General features: G+C 47.0%; 11 non-coding genes and 6 pseudogenes across 11 annotated transcripts; all 17 read left to right on the forward strand.

The window, feature by feature from the left end:
- Window positions 1-28, forward strand: part of LOC146239981 (5S ribosomal RNA) — a 119-nt pseudogene extending 91 nt beyond the window's left edge.
- Window positions 29-202: 174 nt separating this feature from the next.
- Window positions 203-321, forward strand: LOC146239982 (5S ribosomal RNA). Its single transcript, XR_014735943.1, has one exon. It is a non-coding gene; the product is annotated as a 5S ribosomal RNA (ribosomal RNA).
- Window positions 322-489: 168 nt separating this feature from the next.
- LOC146239983 (5S ribosomal RNA) lies at window positions 490-608 on the forward strand (annotated as a pseudogene).
- A 246-nt stretch (window positions 609-854) lies between these two features.
- On the forward strand, window positions 855-973 carry LOC146239984 (5S ribosomal RNA). The gene has a single exon (XR_014735082.1). It is a non-coding gene; the product is annotated as a 5S ribosomal RNA (ribosomal RNA).
- Window positions 974-1157: 184 nt separating this feature from the next.
- LOC146239985 (5S ribosomal RNA) lies at window positions 1158-1276 on the forward strand. The gene has a single exon (XR_014735944.1). It is a non-coding gene; the product is annotated as a 5S ribosomal RNA (ribosomal RNA).
- Window positions 1277-1464: 188 nt separating this feature from the next.
- LOC146239986 (5S ribosomal RNA) lies at window positions 1465-1583 on the forward strand (annotated as a pseudogene).
- A 194-nt stretch (window positions 1584-1777) lies between these two features.
- Window positions 1778-1896, forward strand: LOC146239987 (5S ribosomal RNA). The gene has a single exon (XR_014740430.1). It is a non-coding gene; the product is annotated as a 5S ribosomal RNA (ribosomal RNA).
- A 170-nt stretch (window positions 1897-2066) lies between these two features.
- Window positions 2067-2185, forward strand: LOC146239988 (5S ribosomal RNA). Its single transcript, XR_014735945.1, has one exon. It is a non-coding gene; the product is annotated as a 5S ribosomal RNA (ribosomal RNA).
- Window positions 2186-2357: 172 nt separating this feature from the next.
- Window positions 2358-2476, forward strand: LOC146239989 (5S ribosomal RNA). The gene has a single exon (XR_014735946.1). It is a non-coding gene; the product is annotated as a 5S ribosomal RNA (ribosomal RNA).
- A 174-nt stretch (window positions 2477-2650) lies between these two features.
- LOC146239990 (5S ribosomal RNA) lies at window positions 2651-2769 on the forward strand (annotated as a pseudogene).
- Window positions 2770-2971: 202 nt separating this feature from the next.
- Window positions 2972-3090, forward strand: LOC146239991 (5S ribosomal RNA). The gene has a single exon (XR_014736109.1). It is a non-coding gene; the product is annotated as a 5S ribosomal RNA (ribosomal RNA).
- Window positions 3091-3272: 182 nt separating this feature from the next.
- On the forward strand, window positions 3273-3391 carry LOC146239992 (5S ribosomal RNA). The gene has a single exon (XR_014735948.1). It is a non-coding gene; the product is annotated as a 5S ribosomal RNA (ribosomal RNA).
- A 188-nt stretch (window positions 3392-3579) lies between these two features.
- Window positions 3580-3698, forward strand: LOC146239993 (5S ribosomal RNA; annotated as a pseudogene).
- A 190-nt stretch (window positions 3699-3888) lies between these two features.
- Window positions 3889-4007, forward strand: LOC146239994 (5S ribosomal RNA). The gene has a single exon (XR_014740431.1). It is a non-coding gene; the product is annotated as a 5S ribosomal RNA (ribosomal RNA).
- A 170-nt stretch (window positions 4008-4177) lies between these two features.
- Window positions 4178-4296, forward strand: LOC146239995 (5S ribosomal RNA). Its single transcript, XR_014735949.1, has one exon. It is a non-coding gene; the product is annotated as a 5S ribosomal RNA (ribosomal RNA).
- Window positions 4297-4468: 172 nt separating this feature from the next.
- On the forward strand, window positions 4469-4587 carry LOC146239996 (5S ribosomal RNA). The gene has a single exon (XR_014735950.1). It is a non-coding gene; the product is annotated as a 5S ribosomal RNA (ribosomal RNA).
- A 174-nt stretch (window positions 4588-4761) lies between these two features.
- On the forward strand, window positions 4762-4880 carry LOC146239997 (5S ribosomal RNA; annotated as a pseudogene).
- Window positions 4881-5000: the final 120 nt, after the last annotated feature.

Below are 5000 nucleotides of genomic sequence, written 5' to 3' on the forward strand. Positions count from 1 at the left end.
CGCCTGGGAATACCAGGTGCTTTATGCTCTTTTGCTCATTCACTTAGAAACTGAAATCTTGCAATATGCATAAGTAGTCCTTCATGAAAGGGGCTGGAAGCTGTTTTCATTTTGACACGAGAGAGAGAGAGAGAGAGACCACCTTGCATTGTCAATTGCTAAATCTGTATATGGATAAGTAGCCTATGGTTGTCAACTTATTTCGTACGGCCATACCAGCCTGGCAACGCCCGATCTCGTCTGATCTCGGAAGCTAAGCAGGGTCGGGCCTGGTTAGTACTTGGATGGGAGACCGCCTGGGAATACCAGGTGCTGTATGCTCTTTTGCTCATTCACTTAGAAACTGACATCTTGCAATATGCACAAGTAGTCCTTCATGAAAGGGGCTGGAAGCTGTTTTCATTTTGACACGAGAGAGAGAGAGACTACCTTGCATTGTCAATTGCTAAATCTGTATATGGATAAGTAGCCTTTGGTTGTCAACTTATTTGGTACGGCCATACCAGCCTGGCAACGCCCGATCTCGTCTGATCTCGGAAGCTAAGCAGGGTCGGGCCTGGTTAGTACTTGGATGGGAGACCGCCTGGGAATACCAGGTGCTGTCTGCTCTTTTGCTCATTCACTTAGAAACTGAAATCTTGCAATATGCACAAGTAGTCCTTCATGAAAGGGGCTGGAAGCTGTTTTCATTTTGACACGAGAGAGAGAGAGAGAGAGAGAGAGAGAGAGAGAGAGAGAGAGAGAGAGAGAGAGAGAGAGAGAGAGAGAGAGAGAGAGAGAGAGAGAGAGACTACCTTGCATTGTCAATTGCTAAATCTGTATATGGATAAGTAGCCTATGGTTGTCAACTTATTTCGTACGGCCATACCAGCCTGGCAACGCCCGATCTCGTCTGATCTCGGAAGCTAAGCAGGGTAGGGCCTGGTTAGTACTTGGATGGGAGACCGCCTGGGAATACCAGGTGCTTTATGCTCTTTTGCTCATTCACTTAGAAACTGACATCTTGCAATATGCACAAGTAGTCCTTCATGAAAGGGGCTGGAAGCTGTTTTCATTTTGACACGAGAGAGAGAGAGAGAGAGAGAGAGAGAGACTACCTTGCATTGTCAATTGCTAAATCTGTATATGGATAAGTAGCCTATGGTTGTCAACTTATTTCGTACGGCCATACCAGCCTGGCAACGCCCGATCTCGTCTGATCTCGGAAGCTAAGCAGGGTCGGGCCTGGTTAGTACTTGGATGGGAGACCGCCTGGGAATACCAGGTGCTGTATGCTCTTTTGCTCATTCACTTAGAAACTGACATCTTGCAATATGCACAAGTAGTCCTTCATGAAAGGGGCTGGAAGCTGTTTTCATTTTGACACGAGAGAGAGAGAGAGAGAGAGAGAGAGAGAGAGACTACCTTGCATTGTCAATTGCTAAATCTGTATATGGATAAGTAGCCTTTGGTTGTCAACTTATTTGGTACGGCCATACCAGCCTGGCAACGCCCGATCTCGTCTGATCTCGGAAGCTAAGCAGGGTCGGGCCTGGTTAGTACTTGGATGGGAGACCGCCTGGGAATACCAGGTGCTGTCTGCTCTTTTGCTCATTCACTTAGAAACTGAAATCTTGCAATATGCACAAGTAGTCCTTCATGAAAGGGGCTGGAAGCTGTTTTCATTTTGACACGAGAGAGAGAGAGAGAGAGAGAGAGAGAGAGAGAGAGAGACTACCTTGCATTGTCAATTGCTAAATCTGTATATGGATAAGTAGCCTATGGTTGTCAACTTATTTCGTACGGCCATACCAGCCTGGCAACGCCCGATCTCGTCTGATCTCGGAAGCTAAGCAGGGTCGGGCCTGGTTAGTACTTGGATGGGAGACCGCCTGGGAATAGCAGGTGCTGTATGCTCTTTTGCTCATTCACTTAGAAACTGAAATCTTGCAATATGCACAAGTAGTCCTTCATGAAAGGGGCTGGAAGCTGTTTTCATTTTGACACGAGAGAGAGAGAGAGACTACCTTGCATTGTCAATTGCTAAATCTGTATATGGATAAGTAGCCTATGGTTGTCAACTTATTTCGTACGGCCATACCAGCCTGGCAACGCCCGATCTCGTCTGATCTCGGAAGCTAAGCAGGGTCGGGCCTGGTTAGTACTTGGATGGGAGACCGCCTGGGAATACCAGGTGCTGTATGCTCTTTTGCTCATTCACTTAGAAACTGAAATCTTGCAATATGCACAAGTAGTCCTTCATGAAAGGGGCTGGAAGCTGTTTTCATTTTGACACGAGAGAGAGAGAGAGAGACCACCTTGCATTGTCAATTGCTAAATCTGTATATGGATAAGTAGCCTATGGTTGTCAACTTATTTCGTACGGCCATACCAGCCTGGCAACGCCCGATCTCGTCTGATCTCGGAAGCTAAGCAGGGTCGGGCCTGGTTAGTACTTGGATGGGAGACCGCCTGGGAATACCAGGTGCTGTATGCTCTTTTGCTCATTCACTTAGAAACTGACATCTTGCAATATGCACAAGTAGTCCTTCATGAAAGGGGCTGGAAGCTGTTTTCATTTTGACACGAGAGAGAGAGAGAGAGAGACTACCTTGCATTGTCAATTGCTAAATCTGTATATGGATAAGTAGCCTTTGGTTGTCAACTTATTTGGTACGGCCATACCAGCCTGGCAACGCCCGATCTCGTCTGATCTCGGAAGCTAAGCAGGGTCGGGCCTGGTTAGTACTTGGATGGGAGACCGCCTGGGAATACCAGGTGCTGTCTGCTCTTTTGCTCATTCACTTAGAAACTGAAATCTTGCAATATGCACAAGTAGTCCTTCATGAAAGGGGCTGGAAGCTGTTTTCATTTTGACACGAGAGAGAGAGAGAGAGAGAGAGAGAGAGAGAGAGAGAGAGAGAGAGACTACCTTGCATTGTCAATTGCTAAATCTGTATATGGATAAGTAGCCTATGGTTGTCAACTTATTTCGTACGGCCATACCAGCCTGGCAACGCCCGATCTCGTCTGATCTCGGAAGCTAAGCAGGGTAGGGCCTGGTTAGTACTTGGATGGGAGACCGCCTGGGAATACCAGGTGCTGTATGCTCTTTTGCTCATTCACTTAGAAACTGACATCTTGCAATATGCACAAGTAGTCCTTCATGAAAGGGGCTGGAAGCTGTTTTCATTTTGACACGAGAGAGAGAGAGAGAGAGAGAGAGAGACTACCTTGCATTGTCAATTGCTAAATCTGTATATGGATAAGTAGCCTATGGTTGTCAACTTATTTCGTACGGCCATACCAGCCTGGCAACGCCCGATCTCGTCTGATCTCGGAAGCTAAGCAGGGTCGGGCCTGGTTAGTACTTGGATGGGAGACCGCCTGGGAATACCAGGTGCTGTATGCTCTTTTGCTCATTCACTTAGAAACTGACATCTTGCAATATGCACAAGTAGTCCTTCATGAAAGGGGCTGGAAGCTGTTTTCATTTTGACACGAGAGAGAGAGAGAGAGAGAGAGAGAGAGAGAGACTACCTTGCATTGTCAATTGCTAAATCTGTATATGGATAAGTAGCCTTTGGTTGTCAACTTATTTGGTACGGCCATACCAGCCTGGCAACGCCCGATCTCGTCTGATCTCGGAAGCTAAGCAGGGTCGGGCCTGGTTAGTACTTGGATGGGAGACCGCCTGGGAATACCAGGTGCTGTCTGCTCTTTTGCTCATTCACTTAGAAACTGAAATCTTGCAATATGCACAAGTAGTCCTTCATGAAAGGGGCTGGAAGCTGTTTTCATTTTGACACGAGAGAGAGAGAGAGAGAGAGAGAGAGAGAGAGAGACTACCTTGCATTGTCAATTGCTAAATCTGTATATGGATAAGTAGCCTATGGTTGTCAACTTATTTCGTACGGCCATACCAGCCTGGCAACGCCCGATCTCGTCTGATCTCGGAAGCTAAGCAGGGTCGGGCCTGGTTAGTACTTGGATGGGAGACCGCCTGGGAATAGCAGGTGCTGTATGCTCTTTTGCTCATTCACTTAGAAACTGAAATCTTGCAATATGCACAAGTAGTCCTTCATGAAAGGGGCTGGAAGCTGTTTTCATTTTGACACGAGAGAGAGAGAGAGACTACCTTGCATTGTCAATTGCTAAATCTGTATATGGATAAGTAGCCTATGGTTGTCAACTTATTTCGTACGGCCATACCAGCCTGGCAACGCCCGATCTCGTCTGATCTCGGAAGCTAAGCAGGGTCGGGCCTGGTTAGTACTTGGATGGGAGACCGCCTGGGAATACCAGGTGCTGTATGCTCTTTTGCTCATTCACTTAGAAACTGAAATCTTGCAATATGCACAAGTAGTCCTTCATGAAAGGGGCTGGAAGCTGTTTTCATTTTGACACGAGAGAGAGAGAGAGAGACCACCTTGCATTGTCAATTGCTAAATCTGTATATGGATAAGTAGCCTATGGTTGTCAACTTATTTCGTACGGCCATACCAGCCTGGCAACGCCCGATCTCGTCTGATCTCGGAAGCTAAGCAGGGTCGGGCCTGGTTAGTACTTGGATGGGAGACCGCCTGGGAATACCAGGTGCTGTATGCTCTTTTGCTCATTCACTTAGAAACTGACATCTTGCAATATGCACAAGTAGTCCTTCATGAAAGGGGCTGGAAGCTGTTTTCATTTTGACACGAGAGAGAGAGAGAGAGAGACTACCTTGCATTGTCAATTGCTAAATCTGTATATGGATAAGTAGCCTTTGGTTGTCAACTTATTTGGTACGGCCATACCAGCCTGGCAACGCCCGATCTCGTCTGATCTCGGAAGCTAAGCAGGGTCGGGCCTGGTTAGTACTTGGATGGGAGACCGCCTGGGAATACCAGGTGCTGTCTGCTCTTTTGCTCATTCACTTAGAAACTGAAATCTTGCAATATGCACAAGTAGTCCTTCATGAAAGGGGCTGGAAGCTGTTTTCATTTTGACACGAGAGAGAGAGAGAGAGAGAGAGAGAGAGA

Source organism: Hypomesus nipponensis, chromosome 20 (genome assembly GCF_054491055.1).
Source record: "Hypomesus nipponensis isolate SF chromosome 20, ASM5449105v1, whole genome shotgun sequence".
In the NCBI taxonomy this organism is placed as follows: domain Eukaryota; kingdom Metazoa; phylum Chordata; class Actinopteri; order Osmeriformes; family Osmeridae; genus Hypomesus; species Hypomesus nipponensis.